Source organism: Armigeres subalbatus, chromosome 2 (assembly GCF_024139115.2).
Source record: "Armigeres subalbatus isolate Guangzhou_Male chromosome 2, GZ_Asu_2, whole genome shotgun sequence".
Taxonomy (NCBI): domain Eukaryota; kingdom Metazoa; phylum Arthropoda; class Insecta; order Diptera; family Culicidae; genus Armigeres; species Armigeres subalbatus.
The window spans coordinates 139,286,139-139,305,827 of NC_085140.1; the positions used below are offsets into that span (position 1 = coordinate 139,286,139).

A 19,689-nucleotide genomic window follows, 5' to 3' on the forward strand; every position below is an offset into this window, starting at 1 on the left:
AAGTGCGAGGTTTTGCGCATCGCGCGACTAACGTAGATGCAAATGGCACAGAAAATTAAGCGTTGGGCAAATTTTAATTGCATTTTTATTCGCTCATTATGAATACCAGTTAGGCGGATGTGTTGGCGCTGGCACAGGAAGAAAGCAGTTAGGAACCGATTAAGTTGGGGATCGTCGCACTTTGTTGCTGAGCGAAAGGTATCGGTGTGATACTTGGTTTATTGTGTAGGTTGTCATATAAAGGGCAAGCCAAAATGTGTAATATGAGAAATTGAAGGTGGAGCGTATGTGCTTTACAGGGATTGACTTTTACATTCTACATTTGGTTGTTGCGAATTGATTGTGAATTTTAATTAGGTTGGTGTATATTACTAACAGTACCTTAGGTACTCAACTGGTAAAAGCACGATTCTACTAAATCTGAAATAGCGGATCATCGAATACAAACGACAACAAAACAAATGTCACTTTTTGATTTTGATGGCTTTTTTATTGCCCAAAGATGTCTTATAACCTAAAAATTTGAACATATCGAAAAAGGGAGAAAGAATCCTGAACAAAATATGAACAGATATTGAGGTAGAGAGATATCGAGATAGGGAGATTATCGAGATGTAGAAAGCAAAAATGTAGGTATGTGGAGTGAAGGGACCGTGGAAACCATCGACATAGGTAGAGATATCGAGATATAGAACATCGAGATGTAGATAGTCGACTGTATTACTTTTCATCGGAATGATAACCGAAGTGACCTACGTAAAAGTCCTCTCTATTCTGCTCGACCCATAGTCGTACGTCGCCACCCGCTCAGTCTACTGAAGGCACACACATTACCTCCCTTTTCTCGGTTTCTTGTATATGAAGAATACCTTTCAAGACCTAAAATCATTTTTTAAGACCTAAATTCATTTTCAATCAAGCTTTGTTTTTGATGGAGATAATAATGACAAAGATCCGAAAATTTTTGTCAGCAACAAAAAAAAGACAATTTTGTTGCTAACTTTCCATCCCGTTATTTTGCATTAACTCTGCAGCAAATTTCGGTTCTATATTATAGTAGTACTTTTAAGGAAATATTCGAGAATCTAACTCTGATTATAAAAATAACATCGTATTTTCGGAAATATCAGAGCATGCAAGGCAAATGATTCTTGTCATATTGTTTTCGGGTTCTAATAAAGGCTTGTTGCGAGGTGCGTTTGTCAGTAACAAACTCTGTTGATGACAAAGGACAGGTATATTGTTAAGCATTGCTCGAATATTGATTCCCTGATCTTCATTCTTCATATATTTTTTTCAAATAAACAAATACGTTGCATCACACCAGCATACTACGATAAGAAATTTTATTGACAGAAGAAGTGCAGTGTGTTTATTTTATCTGTTCCGCATCCCTTTGTATATGCATTGTTCGCCTTGATTCGGTGTTGCAAAACACCTAACTGCTCACATTCACTGTCATACCAGTTATTTCTCTGATCCGGGCCACAGTGCGGAGGCTGCGGTGCTAACAATAGTGGATAAAAAATCTCTCTAGTCTTCTTCAAAAGAAGCTGCACCTAGCTGCCCTTCCATTGGAAGAACCACATCAGCTGATTCGCGTAGTCTTGTGCCAGTCTACCACCTGTAACCGCCCAATGGTTAGCCGCGGCGTTCGGCTTCGACGAGTATTGGACACCGTCGAGTGCTTTGAGTGCATGCATACTGCATCGATATAGTGGTCGAATGCTACATTTGCATTGCAGTTAAGTACGGACGTTCATGATGTCGGACAAGAATTTACCGTCGATTAGGACGTGGCCAGGGATTGAATCCTAAAGAGAAAGAGCAAGTCTCTCACTTATCATCTCTGTATACATATACGATATGTAGCATACCGCGAGAAACTTTTTCCGCAAGCTGTCATGATAGAGAACTGATTCGGGACGCTATACCCCATGATAAATTTCTTTTAGAAAGCTCCAAATGCGGGGAGCACTGGCTCTGATGATGCATTTCAACTTGTTCTACACAGCTGTGCAGTATCCAACACGAAAGGAGCGAAAACAAAGCGAGAATCACCATTTTTCTGTGGGGACTGCCTATCCGATTCTGTTTTTTCGCACTTGTATACAAGTTTGATAAATTTGTTATCATGGCTTTTTATGATTCGGAACAGTTTTTACCTCTCTTTTATCGTTGTTCGTTACATATTGAGAGCGATTTCTGCAAACCCTGGACGTGGTTATTTCTTGGTTGGTGGTTCTCCATTGGTGTTTCAACAGCTTGAGTAAAAAGTAGCAGCTCGAAGCCTGCTTTTCCAGACTTCCTGTCCCATCTAACAAAAATCTGCAGCGCCACATGTAATTTATCGTAGATTAGGGTATCCAATCATGGTTTGAACTAGTGAAAAGCGTATCATGGTTTGAACCATTTTGAAATCAGTACAAATTACCATCTCATTGGCAGGAAATGAACCTAAAACAGTATGAATGGCATATTTAGGTAATACTGGAAGTGATAGAGTTTATTTAAACATTTGAACATATTGTTTAAGTAATAAAATAAAGCGATTTAAAAACATCCTGAATTTGCGCTAAATTCCCCCACCAGTGGCATAATTTCAAAAAGCTCGTAAAGGACGCATTTTATGACACAGGAGTGAGATCAATATATCAAAAGAACGCTATTTTTATCTGTAATCGATTGACATCATCATACAATTGAGAAACACTTTTAAATAGTTAAAATAGTAGCATTTATACAAGGTTACTAATCTAATGCGAGAAGATGAATAGTAAAACATATTTGCTTTTCTATAGATTTCCTCAGCGTTTCATGCATGTGATAAGTGTTATATTTATGAGCTGCTAGCTGCTGCAGTAGTTCAAACCATGGTACGATTTTAGTTCAAACCATGAACAGTGTAGTTCAAACCATGGTACGAATCAAAGTTATGTGATTATTAAGTTTTTTCAATGAAACTAAGCATAATTATGTGCACCCAAGATGTTTTTAGAAAGATAATGAACTAAGCTTCCATATAAAATAGAAATCGCAGATCTAACATGTCCCTTTAATGAAATAAATCAACTTTGTTTTGACGGCTCATCTGAAACCCGCCATTTGGTTCAAACCATGATTGGATACCCTACCCTTTAGTAACTTACAAAATTGGTTGACATTTAGTTCCATGTCTCAAGCTTCCAATGGAGATACTTTTTCTTACACATAGTACATATACACAGCCATAGTTTACCACCCGGCCGAAGTTTATCAATGGGGACTTCTAACCATGGAAACTAACCATGATTTATGTCCTTTGTCCCGTAGTTTCGTCTAGCTTTCACTTTCAAATCAAACTTTTTTTTAAGTGTGTGGTTGAAATTTACTTTGTTAATTATTCTGTACTGCTTTTTTGGCTTCTGGAAGGTCTCTACATTGGACCTGAGGGTCACTGTTTTCAGTTGTCCCCTTAGAACTGGCCAGTGGCGATATCATGACTAGTTAGAAATGAATTCATTTAAACATTCACGGAAATGAGGAAATGCTGGGGGTTGCCTTTTGCTAAGAGGAGGAACTTGGCAAGCCAGAGGACGCGTCCGTCTTCGAAAAAAAGGCTATGCAGCTACTCTCAAGGTAAAAAGGGACTGAGTCGAAGGATGAATATGATGACGGACATGATTACTGACGTGATTGTAACTTTCCTTGAAAATCTCTCCTATTACAGGTATTCCAAGCTGAGCCTCTGCTACTTACTCGTAGTGGCAAACTAAGAGTGGAAGTCCTTGCTGGAATCCAGTAAAAAAAACAGAGAGGAAAGTTTGACTCCTTACTGAGGATAAAAAGTTGGCGGTGAGCTAGGTTGCGGAGTTGCGATGACTCGTGGTCGCTACCGGTGCAACTCCTAAGCTTTGTAAGCTTGTGCAGATTGCCGACCCAAAGAGAGGAAAGAACCAGAGCCGTCTAGAAGTGAAGATGCTGAAGCTCGCTGAGAGAAGGTCCTATTTTTTCTACATTGCCATCTGGGAAGCTGTAGCTGATTCCCTTCACCGTTTCAAACTTCCAGACTAACTGTGGAGGAGATATTTTCAGGATAGATTACTGTTGTACGACACCGATGCGGGCCGCAATCGATCGAAGTGTCGATCATTGAGCCAGCACTTTGAAACATCATGTACGGTGGAGTGTTACCTCTGAATCTCATGCCCGATGCAAAATACGGGTTTGCGGATGACGTAATTCTAGAGGACGCTGGAGACACTCTCGAGAAAGTTGAACTAAAAGCCTCGTATGTTATAAGTGAGGAAACTTGTGCTAGCACATTGTGTGGTAAGCATAATTCAGATTCTCGGTCCGTTCTAGGATGTTTTCGAGTGGGAAACATTCTCGACACCCAAGGCATAGTGTATCCATTGTATTTGTCACACAAGATACATACTTATGCAATGATGGGCATAGAGAAACTTTCAATTAATAACTGATGTAATGCTAATAGAATATTAAGTTGAAAATGCAAACCAAGCTCCAGTTGGAATATAGAGCAATATAAGAGGAAGACATCGGCAGGTGTACCTGAGGGTGGCAAACGCATACCGTATCATATCGTATATGGGTGGTGTGTGTCATATCCGGGATGATGCCGAATGGCATAGGTACTCTTGGTAGAAGATGTTGAGTGTTTCAGAAAGGAGTGCGACGTAACTTCGTTACTCAATGAGACATCGCGATCAAAGGTCGTTTGACCCATAGACTAACTCTAGAAGCGTCAGGTTGGGTCAATGGGGGACATAGGTAGATTAATTTTCACAAATTTTAACAAAACACAACAATTTAAAACACAAAACACAAATTTATCAAGTTTACCGGACATCTATCAAACTGATTAAAAATCGACATGGATATCAGGCTGACCTGACAAATATGAATATGATCTTGAATATGATGATGTATTGAACATTAACGGCTGCAATGGAAACTTATGTGAAGCTATGGAAACTAAGCAGAGCGACAGGCTTGCGAATCCCTCAAAATGTCATGTGTGTTTTAAATTGCCTTGTTATCGCATAAGAGGGAGTTATTCTCGATAGTCCCGCTGAAGTATTGCCTTACTGCAGGCCGGGGATCAGAATAAATCTGAAAAGTGTTGGTTTTAAGGGCCGGGTAGGAACTGTTGTGATTTCTCATTTCCACACTACCTGATAATTCTTCTTAGATTTCCGTTTTTCAGTGAACATGATTATAACCCCAATCCTCCGCCCCCACTCTAACCTACATACAATGTACCACGCGTCTCCATGCAATGTCAGTACTAAAATGCTGATTCGCCGACGCATGGTGCGTGTAGGGTCTTACTCTAGATAGTGAGAACAGATCGTAGTAGACATGGTCGAGAAATAGGTAGTTTGATCTGGAGAATGACAGCAAGTGGGTTGGCTTACAACAAGGGCCCCATACGCCTGTCACTGGCGAACAAAGCTCGTGTACTCTGCATCGAAGCTTAGAACCAGTGTTAGGGCGCAATCGTTAATGCGAACATTTTTATATTCGGTTAGTTACTGCAAATAAATTCTTTTTCGAGTCCCTTTATTCAAGCAGGTATCTCAAGCATACCACATCGTTATATTGCTGCATGATTGAGTGTTTAATTTAGATTAAATCTCGGGTACTTATTCAAAAGGACGTATGTGATTTTGTAAACAAATATCGAAACGTCGATTTGTCCAATCTGATAGCACTCCTACGCAAACCATCACTACAGACAGGTAGGGGAAGCCTTCGGCTAAAAGTTGGTGGTGTTGGTTTGCGTGGGAGTGCCATCAGATTCGACGAATCGAGGTTTGAATCTTTGTTTACAAAATCACATCCCCCGAGTACCCGAACCGAAGTACCCGAGAAATATCGAAAACAAAAGTGTGGATAAAAATTCCCTCGCCATAACAAAAAGGTGGTAGGGAATTAACACTGTTGTTTACATTTTAGAACCAGCACATGTCGGGGTAGGGATTCAGTACTACGCCTTCTCCCCCTGGCTTACAAAGAGTATAATTCGACATTGTTGTTTCATAAGGGCGAAAGTCGCAAACGTAAACATTGACTTTTTTTTGCTGATTTCAGGAAGATTAGAGAGTTCTGGTGGTATTTTCCACTTCCGTTCCATAGAAGGCGCGGAGCGCCATCAGTTCCAAGTGGTTGTAAGCTGGGAGCGGTCGTAGTTGTTGAGGAATTTGCAGGTAAAGGCATTGTTTACGTTTGCGACATTCGCCCTTATGAAACAACATTGCCGAATTGTGAAGATAGGCGCTAGAAGTGGATTGGGCTGACTCAATGAGAAATCCCCATCCGAATATCCTACAATTGGCCACGAGGATAATTGTAAGTATTTCGTTTCATTATTTTCTAATGAATCATGAAGAAAAAAATCATTCTTGATACGAAAGGAAAATAAAAGTGTGCAAAAGTTAATTCTAGACCGTTTGTGCCAATGTGCAAAATTTTGACTCCATCAACAGACCAATATGTGAACAGGGCGTAACAGACAAAATGTTTCGAGGAATGAGAACCAGTAGCGTTCTACGAAATGCGAGTTCGTTGCGTTCTGAGGAACGTGAACCAGTAGCGTTCCGATGAATGACAACCAGTACGGTTCTGAAAATGAAGAACCAGTAGCGTTCTAAGTAATAAGAACCAGCAGCTTTTGAAGTATTTTGAACCAATAAAGTTTTGCGAAATGAGAACTCTTAGGCTTTGGTCCGATTCGCGAATTAAAATCAAATTAAACTTAAAAATGACAGTTCAATAATTTCCAAATAACCCTGCCCGCAGAGCAATCTTACTTTTGACAGATGTTGAATCATTTTTGATAGATGTTCTGTTGTTCTTGCTGGGTAGCACCAGCCATTCTTATGAGCGGGGGATTTAATAATTGCTGAACTGTCACTTTTAAGTTGAATTTGATTTTAATTCGCGCCTTAGGCTTTGGTCCGATTCGTGAATCAAAATCGAATTAAACTTAAAAGTGACAGTTCAAAAATTTCCAAATAACCCTGCACGCAGAGCAAGATTACTTTTGACAGATATTGAATCATTTTTGATTGATGTTTTGTTGGTCTTGCTAGGTAGCACCAGCCATTCTTATGAGCGGGGGATTTCATAATTTCCGAACTGTCACTTTTAAGTTTAATTCGATTTTAATTCACGAATCGGACCAAAGCCTAAGTGCTCTTAGTTCTGGGGAATGCAAACCAGTAGTGTTCCGAGGAATGATAACCAGTAGCGATCTGAGGATTTAGAAGCAGTAGCGTTCTGAGAATTGAGGACCAGTAGAGTTCCAAAAATAAGGAACCAGTAGCGTTCTGAGGATTAATAACCAGCAGCGTTGTGAGTAATTAGAATCAGTAGCATTTCGAGAAATGATAACCAGTACTTTTGTAATCTAGAAAAGTGACGTATACGCCATTTCCAAAACATGTTGTAACGAGTAGCTCTCCAACAGAAAGCATTTTTCGGAATTGGAACCAGTAGCGTTTTAAGTCAGTAGCTTTCAAAGATATTGTTTGTAAACAGAATAGTATTCGCAACATTTTCAAGAATTGAGAACCAGTAGCGTTCATGAATATTTCATTGCTGTGTTTCAAATGGGTAGAGTTCCATTTAGGGGATTGAGAATATAAAAAATATCCAGTTTTAAATCGAAAAAAAATGAAGGGTGAATCAACTCCAAAAGCTGTTGAGGTCGAAATACGTTTCTGTTAATATTACAATCAAGTGGTGGAATTAAATGGAATAGTACGGACTCGTCTTATGACAAATGAATACATTCCACTAAAAGCTTCTTATCAAATATCAGCATTTTTTTTTATGTGAATAACATTAATACGATTGAGATTTTCAACGACTTTAAGATGGCATCAGGTAGCTTTACATGAGGCAAAAACACCCATTTAAATCGTTACACCTGTGACTATAAAGCAGTCTTTGCTTAACTAGGGCATATTCCCCTTCCCCTACACTGTAGATTTGTAAAACAAAACTGATAAATTTGCAAAAAACGGTACAAATGACTCATTGCATTTTCGATCAGAAGTTCGGGTGACAGATGATCTTGGATAATAAACATTGATTTCTTCTTTTTCTATTAATTGATTTTTACAGTAACCAACCATCTACAAAATGAGTACCATCTAAGGCCATGTGATATTTCGGTGTCTTTAAATATCAGACGTTAAACGATAAAACATAGAAGTGTTAGTCTGCATCCGTGATCTCTTAGGCCTGTACGATCATGAAGTGCTGTGTGTTTACGAAGTTCAAACGGGAACCTAATAAAGTATCGCGCAGCGTAGAAGATTAAACCACGATTTCATTCAAATAGATATACAATAATGCGCGAACCGTAGAATAAATAAAACAGACATCTCCTACTTAGAGGCACATTAGCCTGAGTTTGAAAGTAGCTTGATGCGAAATTCGGAAGAAAGTATTGCGAAAACAGGACTGCGATAATTCCCATACAAATCATAATTTTAGTTTCGACTCTAAACTTTCGACAGTATCCAGAAATATTAACAAATACTAAAGAAAAACTACGTCGTATCGACGGTAAATTAATCGAAGAGCCCTGGATGGGAAAGCATTAAACACAACGCCACCCAGTTTTAGTCAACACATGATTTCAGTCTCCTTTAAATTCTTAAAAAATCACTGAACAACTATTTCTATTACTATTATTTTTGGAGCAATCTTTAGGGCCCATATTTTGGTTTGATGGCATTCGAAATATAAAATGCGCTTTGAAGGTTTTCTATAATCTGTAGAAGGTATAAATCAGGTGTTTCCAATACAAGGCAGCACTGTGTTTCATCAACCAACTGACGAACGCCATAACAACCGAACTAGTAACCGTTTATTTGATTGACGAAAGTCGTGGCTACTAAAAATATCACGAAATACTATTGCGAGACTAGAGTTACTTGCCCCTTGATTTTTTAAAATTTTCTCAGTTTCTCTTGAAATTTTTGTATAAGACAATATTGAATAATCCTGTAGGAGGTTCAAACAAACAGATTGGTTAAGGAATGAAAAAAAACCATCAAGTCGTCTTTGAAATAAGCAAATACGAACACAGACCAATTCATTTTTGGACATAAGAATAAGAAGAAGATTTGAAACAGATAGGACTACCATTTTTTTAAATACTGTGGAATGTCCAGTAGTGTCAAGCTCTTGAGATATGAGTAACCATTCAAGATTGTTGTTTATAGCTTGACACTATTTTATGTCCCAGACGAATAGGATTATCTGGATTAAGATTTCAAACAACGAAACTCAAGATGCTCTTGACAGTGATTGTAAACGTATCAAACCAATCGATTATTCAATCCTCTGTTCATTTGGTTTTAGTCTGGGTTTAAGTTCTTATTATTATTATTATTTGATAAGAAAATAACTGTTTTCACTACTCTGTATCGCATAACAAACATCGATTCGAGTACAAAATACAACTAGATCCTCAGGTAGAACAACAACAAACCGGATATACCCATTTCAACGTAACTTGAAGATTATAAGATTAAGATGAACTGAACATATTTACTGTATCAAAAACAGCATAAGGCGTTCGGCACCTATTATTTTATGCCGTAATCTTGAAAACTACTTTATCATGTAGCACTACTTTATTCTACAGATTCATATTTCGATTTTACGCATTTTATAATCCTTAAAATCAATTGATTATCCCAATAGTGTTATTCAATCATAACATATTCTGAATTTTTAGATTCTGTTGGAGACATTCAATGTAAATGTAGATACTGTAGATGTAAATTGTTTTTTTGGAAAAATGTTTCCAAAATTATATCAATAATTTATCAACTCTACACTAATGAAATCAAATATTGATCTGAATGTCATTTATTAGGTATATAATAATGTAAATGTTAAACTTACCTGCTGTTGCTGCTATTGTTTATTTATCGAACGGCACACAAAATTACAGAAAAATTATCCACCAGTTGAAAATTCCGTTGATGTTGAACACGTTTACAGGTTAAAAGTAATAATATAAAGTATTAATTGATATCGTTTTTTTTTGTAGCGCTAATAAATTATGTCAGCAATAAATTGAGATTGAAATATGAAATATTTTGAGAATTAATTAAAACAATTTACCAAACATATTAATTTAGAACTAAATATGTAATATTATACAAATAAAAGTCAGTATCTACCGATTTCAAGTTACGGTAAGAATGTTGACATCTTTTGTTTTATTTTTACAGGGATCTGTTTCGTAATAATGCTCACAATGGTAAAAAGTTTCATTTATTTTATTATCGTAACTAGTCCCGAAAGTAGATGCATTTTTGTTCACACGGCTATTGTTAACAAATGTTATCGCTGTTAATTTCTTTTCACCGTGGGTCTCGCGCACATACAATAGGTCACATAACTAGCAAACAACCGTAACCAGCTAAATCAACTGTCGCTTTCTATCCGTCTGCAGGTGTCTCCATCACACATACAAATATTCATGAGTACGAGACTGGTTTTCCAGCTTTAAATTCCACGTTCCAATCCATCGATGGCCTGACATCATCATCGTGAGTTTTTTCCTCAGTTTTTAAGGTACACCAAGTCTCACAGCTTCCGATGATGGGAGGCAACCAACAGTAACTGGGTAAACAATTGCACCTATAATAGCGTGGAATGGCACTTCAGTAGCGGTTTGATGACACCCCGTGTTTATCCAAATCTGTATCGGCTCAATACTTTTTTTATAACTGATTTCTTGGTGATATTTCGGTCATGATAGTGTATTCTCATGATTCTTGAACAAAACTTTGATTCAATTGAATGTTTTCTGCACGGTTCATCTTAGTCACAAATGAGTAACGTTTGAATTGTGGTTGTGTTAAATGAACCGAGAGATAAATCAATTTCTGCAAATTTACAGTTCACATGAGGCATACATTGTTCTACGTCTATACACCGTAGCGCGTAAAAACCGGGGCGAAAGATAATTAAAACTATCTAGTTTTTAAGTGGTAGCACAATGAAGCTCTTCAGCACACATGTGCACATCTAACCACGCACACAATTATCGAGATGGAAATGAGATCAACCAAAACACACCGTGGAATCCGTAGAAAATTCAAGTTTCCGACGACGTTGACGACGAGGCGCGCTACGTTGAACCACTCTCACCGAAGCCACTTTCAAGACTGCTGGCCGACAGCTTAAGCCGATCGTACATTCAGTGGCGCGGATTTAGCCTCTCAATCCAGTCATCATCGGTGGGTGATTTGTTAGGCCGAGCCCGTTCTACACCACATCGAGGCTTCTCACCGCGGTTTATTGTTGCTTCGTTGGTCGCAGCAAGTTCCCCACCTAGCAGGTTTCTGGAGTATTGCAACCATCAGCAATGGGAGTAGAACCGGACGGAACTCAGTACCTCAAGCGCCGCTGGCTGGTGCGGTAAACAGGTTGAATCGTTTCAGATGGTTGAGTCACATCGCGGTAGGGTGGCTCTGCTTTTATTGTGTGGTTGGCTTGAGGTTACGAATAAAACTTAATGTACTGAAAAGTCTTCCCAGCAACAGTCCAAAAATCCGTTATATTAAAGCCAATTTAAATGATATCAACGTGATTTTTTCGGGAAAATAATTAAGGGGATAGATACTCACGGTGTGCCTGTGACGGTTATTAACGAAAAAAAATGTCCATCCATTCTGAACTCGCCTTTCGAAAGATATAATATCCAGGCCTCTGCTATGAAAATTTCAAAATATTTCATCTAGGGAATCGAAAGTTATAGCAGTTACAAATTTAATGATTTTTGCGTTCGATATTTCACTAATATGCAACAATATATACCGTGAGTTTCCTCCTGATTACATCCAAATAAATTATCATCATATATGCAATTTGCAACCTCAATCAACTATAACCCAAAACCTATTATTGAAATAATAGAAAAAAAATAACAAAGGATGTTAGAGATAATATTGTTCTAATACTAAGAAAATTGCCATCTTCCATAAAGTTGTTCGAGGATTGGAAACCAATATGTCGAAAAACTGTTTAGTTTGGAATTCGATATCTCGGGATCTGTTGGAATTAGAAAGTTGGCGTCTTCTGCAAAGTTGTTTGGGGATACGGAAACTAATATTTGGGTTGGTAAATTATTTAGTTAAGAATTCATCCGCAAGGTGGCGTTACTGTATACAAGAGATCAGTTTAGTTCGATATCTCGGGATCTGTGGGATTTAGAAAATTGCTGTTTTCTACAAACTTGTTCGGGGATTGTGAACCAATATGTTAAGAAATTGTTTAGTTTAAAATTAATCCGCAGATCAGTGCTAGTGCATGTGACACCACCAGTTTGATTCTACGTTCCAGGATCTGTGATATTGGAGAATGGCCATCTTCTACACAGCAGTTCAAGAATGAAAACCAATAGACATACTGTTTAGTTTGGATTACATTAGATATCTCAGGATATGTGGGATTTGCAAGTGCCGTCATTTCATTGTGTTCAGAAAAGTGTGCTTGGTAGTAATATGACTATCGTTTCTGCCTTACACGCAGGAGGCCTTGGGTTCTATCTCATGCTCGTTTCATTCGTCTACTTTGTATCTTTTTCTATATTTCTCATGTTCCAGCAATCGCTAGAACAGGGAATGAATTTCTGTATCGTTTCCATTTCAATCCTGTACCTTCAACTTGACTAGTCTAGCAGTATAACTGTTAGAATTGTAGAAAAACTTATTTCTTACATCCAATTGGAATTCCGTCTTTTGCGCTCTATGCTAAAAACAATCAAACAATCTATGCTAAATGAGCTAGTTTTTTAGCTAAAGTACACACTTAAAATAAATCGCCGACTTCGGTAAAATTTTACCGAAATCTCAACCGCTGAACTGTTCGGTAAATTATTTTACTGATTTTCGGTGATTTTGACAGTTGAGCAATGGAAAAAATTACAAAAAATCTGTAAATTAATTTACCGAACAGTTCAGCGGTTTAGATTTCGGTAAAATTTACCGAATACTGTAAAATGAGCTAAGTGTGTAGCTTGTTTTTGGTTTTATAACAGTATTCCACTCGTTATTATTATCGGAATTATTATGAAGAAACAGATCATAGTAGCAAGGATTCACATCGAGTTACAGTACATCGAGTAAGGCAAAGTTCACTGAATGTACCTCAAGTAGGTATGGTACCTCATTGAGGTATTTTTAGGAATTTAAGTGGCCATTACATTGGTGGTCGAATAATTTGGCTTAGACGCAGTATTATTATAAAAGAACTCATCATTCATTTGTTTGCGTAGTATCTTGGATAATTATATATGGTGAAGGTTGAAAACTTATACAATAGATTTGAAAAAAAAATATTGGTCTAGGACGAACTTTACAAAACGACCATTTTTACGGACGTTCCAGATTTGCGGAAAATCCGTCTGGGAGCCACCTGTGGTCATTCCAGAGTAAGAACTGTGAATTAACTCTAAGGTCACCGTCAGAAATTGCTTAAGCAAAATTGCGCTACTTTAGGACGAACTATCCAAAATGACCATTTTGCAGTCGTTCCGGTGGCCGTCTAGTGGCCACCTCGATTATAGCTGAGTAAGGACTGTGAAATATCTCCAAAATTACCGTCAGAAATGGTTTAGAAAAATTGCGCTGCTCTATGACGAACTTCACAAAAAGAGCATTTACGGATGTTCCGGATTTTCCAGAACCGTCTGGTGGCCACTGCGGTCATAGCAGTGTAAAAGCTATTAACTCAAAAATCACCGTCAGAAATGGTTTTAAAAAAATGCCCTGCTCTAGGACAAACTTTCCAAAATGACAATTTTTATGGACGTTCCGGATTATCTAGAAGTCCAGTAGCAACCTGTGGTCTTAGTGGCAAAGTAAGAACTGTGTATTAACTTTAAGATTACCATCAGAAATGGTTTAGAAAAAAATGGGCTGCTGTAGGACGAACTTTACAAAATGACCATTTTTACGGACGTTCCGGAAGGCCGCCTGGTGGCCACCTACGGTCATAGATGAGTGCGAACTGTGAACTTTAGGATGAATTTTTAAAGAAATAAATGACAAAATCATTATTAATCCCTTTTTCCCGTGCACCTGAGCCTTTTATTTATTTATATTTACGCAAACCATCTATCAAATCAGTTTTATTATTTTCTCAATTGATAAAGAACTAATTTTTTGAGCAATACATGGTGGTTTGGTGCAAATTGGTCAACTGACTGAAAAGATATCTTATTTTTACTCAATGGGTTGTACTTTTTACAACAATTCGAGTCCCGGAAGGTTGAAAATAACTTTTTTTTAAGAGGACTCTGTCACAATCACCTGCTATAAACATGCACACTAGAGTTAAAGTTCCGACTCATTATTAGGTTTAGATTTACTTGTTTATTAGAAATTTCGACACATACGTTTCGATACATTAACGTTACAATAGGTATATTTTAGCCACCTTATAATGTCTGACTTGCTTAGAACAGGTTCACTTACTCTTCAGGTTCAGTGGGGCATATAAATTAATAGTGCAACAATGGATACATCTACCCCTCAAGTACGTCACGAAAAAAATATTTTCTATCTTCTGCACATTGCCAACCACGCACCCTACGCAAATCGTATTGCACTGGATCGAACCACGTACACGACACTTCGAAGATTTCAACTGCGCATTGGTACTTCACGGTAATTCTCCAGGTTTCATGTCCGTGGAAGCCTAACGGTCTGATGCGCGTTTTGTTGATAGTAAATTTGGTACGAAGGTGAACTCTTTTCTATCTGTACGGGAAGTTCGATTTCCTGCCACGATGCCTCTTCGAATTTCCGATACAAACTCGCGTTAGGTTGCAAACATTTTTTCCTCCTTATGTCTCCATGTGAGTCTATAATGTGCTTCATCTTCGATGGTTTCTATAATCTGCTTAGCTTCCCTCTTCAGTCGGATGTCGTCGGAGAAGTCATGTAGCTGAACGGATTACGTAATCGTACCACTCGTGTTGATTCCTGTCCTTCAAATTACCCCCTCCAAAGCGATGTTAAATAGCAGCGACGAAAGACCATCTACGCATTTCGAAGGGACCCGAGTACGCCCATAAACTTGAACTACGCACATCACCCGATCCAACCGTTTCAGTTTATTCGGAACTCCGTGTGATTTTTTTTTTTCATTTTAACAAATAAAAAATAAGAATTAAAAAATGAAAATTGTGTAGTAGTGGGTGAAAAGAAAAAAATGAAAGACGAAGAAAAAATGAAGCAGTAAAAAACAATAAACAACAAGGAAAAAAAGGAGGTAAAAGGGACGAGGGAGTAAAAAAGAATAAAAATAGAATGAAGAAACAAGAAGAAGAATAAGCTTAGCTTGGCTTGATTGACTGTACATATCGTAGTTGGTAGTCATATGGTTGATTGCCCGAGAAACAACAAATATGCACAGCTCACCAAATGAACCTCTTTTTTTGGGACTAGAAAGCTATACACACTGTACACTCTCTGAATGATCTTTAATTTAAGACCAATAACAATACCGGCCACGTCCTCAGAGCCAATTTGGTAATAGGAGAGGAATATTAGTTCGACACTCACTTCAACAACAGACCGAGACATTCTCTGTATCGCCATGAACGCCACTGGAAAGGAGAATTAGGGTTATTAAAAAAACCCAACTTAATTCACCGAGTAGTGATACTGTCTTTCTCGTATTTAGTCAAGACACCAACCATATATGGCGCTTATATGGCTCGGTTCGATGTACCATTTTCTTTATAACTTTGGTCGATCTTTATCAAATTCAATAGTGATCAAATAGGCTTTGCCCTCTGTCGAATAAAACTTGTTGCGAGAAAATCGGTTAAGGATAACTATAAGAAAATTTGTCTAATGTTTTTCTTAGCTTTTGTGCACACACATACACACACATATACACACATACATACACACGGACAGACAGACATGTGCTAAGTTCGTTAAGCTGAGTCGATTGGTATATAATACTATGGGTCTCCGGGCCTTCTATAAAAAGTTCGTTCTTGGAGTGAAATGATAGCCTTTCGGTACAACTTTTTTGTACGAGAAAGGCAAAAAGGGAAGGAAAGGAAAATTATAGGTTAGTGCAATATATTGTGTGTGTTGTATGTATCAATCTTTACCATGGACAGTCATGCTATCAGTCGCTAAAGGAATCAGAGATGCCAGATTTGAAGACATGTCTTCAATATGAAGACATTTGAATCTCTGTGAAGATATTTATTTCGTGAAGACATTTTGAAGACTTTTCAAAATATTTGAAGACTTATCTACTTATTTGAAGACACTTGAAGACAATAAATAATTCTGCGACCTCTATATGTAAACTAGGTACACACTTAATCGACAAATTTCCTCTCGGTAAAATAAATTGACGAGCATGAACTTTAACGATATTTTAACGGATACCGTCAACTGGGGGGAAGATGATCATTGAGGTGAAGATGATCATTTGATGTGTCAGTCAAAAGTGCCAATTTTTTTCATGAAACGGTAGTCAACAATATTCTCCGTTCAAGTAATGTTACCGCTAGGTAGAAATCCGAGTTTTTCGATTATAATCATGAAAATGTATTTTGTGGAAGAAAGAGAGAGATAGTCATAAATGACGCTATTTTCGTTTCAAATATTGACTTCGTAGTAAATTCAACATTCATACAAATAACTTAGTGTATTTTGACTACTAGGTCATAATGATTTTAGTAGAGCTGTCTTGATCAACTTCACCCCAAACCAGATTACTCAAAAAATGTGTGATAATTTAATTTATTCTAATAAATGCGAACGCATTTCAGAAAACTAAAGTTGTTGATTATTGCAACGTATAGCAGTACATGTTTTGAAAATATTTGTTTCGATTTAAAATGTAAACACACATTGTTATTGCATGTTTTGTCTTAAAAATGATCATCTTCCCCCCAGTTGACGGTACTTACCTCTACTTTTTTGGAAGTATTCAATACGATTCCTTTTATTTTGCTCAACCTGTTTCAATTTACTACATTTCACGTTGATTTGATCATGGACAATATTTCAATTAATCTGCCCTTTTACAACGTTTTTAATTCTAGCGGATTTGCTTGATCTGTATATCGCACTACAGAAAACAAACAAAATATTGTCGATGGAAAGCATTACCCGTGCGGCCGTACGAAGGGGCCAAAACTAAACATAGTAATATTTTTTTTTTGGGAAGAGGCTAACGAATATGTATATCAGGAATTATGGAATATGACTGACGGAATGTATTTATAATAATCGTTTTCGTTGGCACATAGTTTTTCTGTAATGTTGATTATGAAATAATAAACGCCTGCAAATATATTCTACTACTTCACGCTTTTCATTTTTATTTTAAATAAAAAATAATAATCTTTCACTGAATCTCGGTAAAGCACTTTACCGATCAAGTCGGCAATGCGTTACCGAACGGTACGGTAAATTTTGACAGCTGGGTGGTTTCGCTAATTTTATGACCATTCGGCATTTTGAACTTTCACCGAGATTTTTACCGAAATATCAGCTGTTGGATTCTCGGCAATTTATTTTGCCGGACTTGGCGAAATAAATTAGGGGAAACCGCCAAATCTTGAACGGCTAAAATTCTTGCCTATTGTTGAACGCCCATAAGAAATGCACGTGCGTTCAACAATAGGCGAAGAAATTAGCCGTTCAACATTTAGCGAATTACCCTAATTGTGTTGTAGATTCCGCTAAAATCTACCATTAGGCGGACTTGATTTTCTCAACACACCTGGCCACGTCCTTACAAGTGTTTTTATTTTTTAATAGTCCTATCTCTGCTTAAGAAAGCGCTCGGAACCAAAACAGCTTTCACAGACGTAGGAGGTGATAAAATGGTGGCCATAAATAATGAATATGTGTAATAGATATAAATATATACAGTAGCCGTTCGATAACTGCAAAATGTTTACTTTGCAGTTAACGAATGCCGTTCGATAACTGCAACGCATTCTAGACGTCAAACGGTTGTCAATCGACGTCAGATGCAATAAAAGTGCATCTAAATGTGCAGCGCAATGCAGCTGTCATTGAGGCTGACATTAGTTTGAAGTATAGCGGTCCGATAACTGCAAAACTGCTGCAACTATCGAATTGCAGTTAAAAAGCATTGCAGTTAAATGACTTGCAGTTATCGAACGTCTACTGTATTGGAAAAAATGAAAATATGGTTTGATCTCATCCGAACTACAACACGGATTAAAACTAGCGCGGTTGATGACACAGGTATGTGTCCCAAACAGCGATCAGTTTTCGTACTTGAGTCAGCCGCTGATTAATCGTCCACGTGTACGGTTAACTTGATAGGCAGACTTTTTGCCATCCTCCCGTGAATCACGCCCACAGGATACTTACAAAACAATAATATCAATGTGTGGCCCAATTCTGACGAACGAGCTATCCCTTGGTGTGATCGCTAGTGTGTTGTCTTATCGAGCGTGCAACTCCCTTCGTTTCCCGATGAGGAAAGAGGCAAAGTCATGGCCATCGTTTTGTTAATGCAACATCTTTATTCATTTAATGGTTATATGACGTGGTGATCACTGTACCAAGACAGGCTGTTGATGTAGCCTGTCTTGGTACAGTGATCACCACGTCACTATCCAAGCCGTTCCTGGGTGGACGTTAGGCAGAATAACAGCGATTTCAGCAATGTTTGTTCTCTCATATGGCTCTGCTAATCTTCAGTTTCTATTCTTTTCACACTTTGCCGATCGCTTGCGGTGTCAATCGAATCTGTATCTTCATTACTTTCATCTACCCCTTCGCTTTGAGTAGTATAATTATCACCGAAAAAAGCCAATAAATTAATTTCGATAAAGTCACGCGGTGATCAAAGCTTTCCTAATTAAAACATCTTTATTTCATTGAACCAGAACAGAAGGAAGATAATGAAATTGGGAGACAGAAGAAAAAAGAAAGAATAAGGAAGAAGGAAATAGAAAGCAGAAGAAAAAAAGACGAATGAATGAAAAAGAAAAAAGTAAGAGCGATAACACGATTGATGGCACACCAATCAGTCTGCTCAACGAAGAAGGAAATATTTTATTTACTCCGCGTTCTGTACCAAGTGCTAACACGAACGATCGCGCACTCAGACTGAAGAAGGATGGAGCTTAAAAGAAGGACGAAGAAATAATAAGAAGGAAAAAATAAAAAGGAAGGGGGAATAAAGATATAGGACGCAGATAAAAGATAAAAAAAGGAAGAAGAAGAAGAATGAACAAATGAGAACGAAGTTTTTATTTTATATCTTTATTAAGAAGACTTTCAGCCCTAGTCTGACTCGTCTCCGGAACAGAACAAAGTTCTTTTATTCCTTTTTTCTTCCTTTTTGCTTCTTCCTCATTCCTTCATTTAGTTTCTAACATGCATCTGTTCCTTTTTTTGTTTTTCTTCTTTTTGCCTGTCATGTACATTAATTCCTGACACCATTCGACAAAAGTTTATCATAATCTAGATAAAGATAATCATAGATAAAGCAATGAAATACAATTATTTTAAGAAATTAATTTAAAATATCATCGTTAATTATTCCACCCATTTTTTAACAATAAAATGGAGCATGAGCAGTAAAGTCAGTTGTTACACTATTTAATTCGATCTGCTGGAGCAACTC

General features: G+C 37.5%; 1 protein-coding gene across 3 annotated transcripts in view; it reads right to left on the reverse strand.

Annotated features, from left to right (window-relative positions):
- Positions 1 to 11,236, reverse strand: part of LOC134210907 (putative ferric-chelate reductase 1 homolog) — a 148,133-nt gene extending 136,897 nt beyond the window's left edge. Inside the window, exons 1-2 of one of the 3 annotated variants that reach the window (XM_062687341.1) lie at positions 11,116 to 11,236; positions 9,931 to 10,080 (exon numbers count right to left, since the gene is read on the reverse strand). The gene's annotated coding sequence lies outside the window, so the exon portion shown is untranslated. The remainder of the gene's footprint in view (positions 1 to 9,930; positions 10,081 to 11,115) is intronic. The other 2 variants (XM_062687344.1, XM_062687342.1) reach the window with 2 other exon arrangements.
- Positions 11,237 to 19,689: the final 8,453 nt, after the last annotated feature.